Source organism: Octodon degus, unplaced genomic scaffold (genome assembly GCF_000260255.1).
Source record: "Octodon degus isolate 3935 unplaced genomic scaffold, OctDeg1.0 scaffold00920, whole genome shotgun sequence".
NCBI classification, from domain to species: Eukaryota; Metazoa; Chordata; class Mammalia; order Rodentia; family Octodontidae; genus Octodon; species Octodon degus.
The window spans coordinates 14,451-15,551 of NW_004525496.1; the positions used below are offsets into that span (position 1 = coordinate 14,451).

General features: G+C 43.6%; 1 pseudogene; it reads right to left on the reverse strand.

The window, feature by feature from the left end:
• Positions 1–452: 452 nt before the first annotated feature.
• LOC101571070 lies at positions 453–1,095 on the reverse strand (annotated as a pseudogene).
• Positions 1,096–1,101: the final 6 nt, after the last annotated feature.

Sequence of the window (1,101 nt, forward strand, 5' to 3'; positions counted from 1 at the left end):
AGTTCAAAATAACCTTACATAAATTAAAAGAATGAATAAATTTACAGGTGTAAATACAAACTGTTTCCAACTCAAGGCAAGTAAAACCAATTGCTGGCATTCAGGTAGGAAAACAATGACGGATGGAAACAGAGTCATAAGACTCAGACTTTCCCACCCTGTTAGAACAGCAAAAAGACCAAAGTCACAAATGGTTCACCAAGTCATTCCAGGCTGACAAATCCTGGAGCAGTCAGCTTTGACTCAATACGCTGCACAGATCTGTGCTGCTGCCACCCAGATTGTCAAGCCATGGATTTCTCCTCAACTGTGGTCAACTCAACCACCAAGTGACCAAACTACATTGACTAAGGGGTGAATCCAAGATATTCACAGGGTATAAAACAGACCAGACAACAGTTAAGTTGAATACAGGTCAATATCCGCAATAAGTTCTATAATGCAGTGCTGATAGAGTTACAAGCTTCAAGGACAAATTTCTTTCAAAGGCTTATTCCAATTTCACGAGGCTAACATGAGGCTTATACATATGCTAGGGAAAATTATATTTCAGAATCAGCTCATGCAGCAGATGCCTGACACCTTTTCAGTCCATTTAGAAGCATTTGTGTTGCACAATGAAGAGATCTGACTCATCATACTTCTGCTTGCTGATCCACATCTGCTGGAAGGTGGACAGTGAGGCCAGGACTGAGCCACCAATCCAGATTATTTGCATTCAGGAGGGGCAATGATCTTGATCTTCATGGTGCTGGGTTCCAGGGCTGTGATCTCTGTCTGCATCCTGTCAGCAATGCCTGGGTACATGGTGGTGTCACCAGACAGCACTTTGCTGGCATATAAGTCCTTGTGTATGTCCACATTGCACGTCACGATAGAATTGAAGGTAGTCTCATGGATACCACAGGATTCCATATCAAAGAAAGAGGGCTGGACAAGCGCTTCCAGACACAGGAAGTGCTCATTGCCAGTGGTAATCACTTGGCCATCAGACAGCTTGTAACTCTTCTCCAAAGAGGAAGAAGCAGCTTCTCTGGCCATCTCCTGCTCAAAGTCCAGGGCAATGTAGCACAGCTTCTCCTTAATATCATGAACAATCTC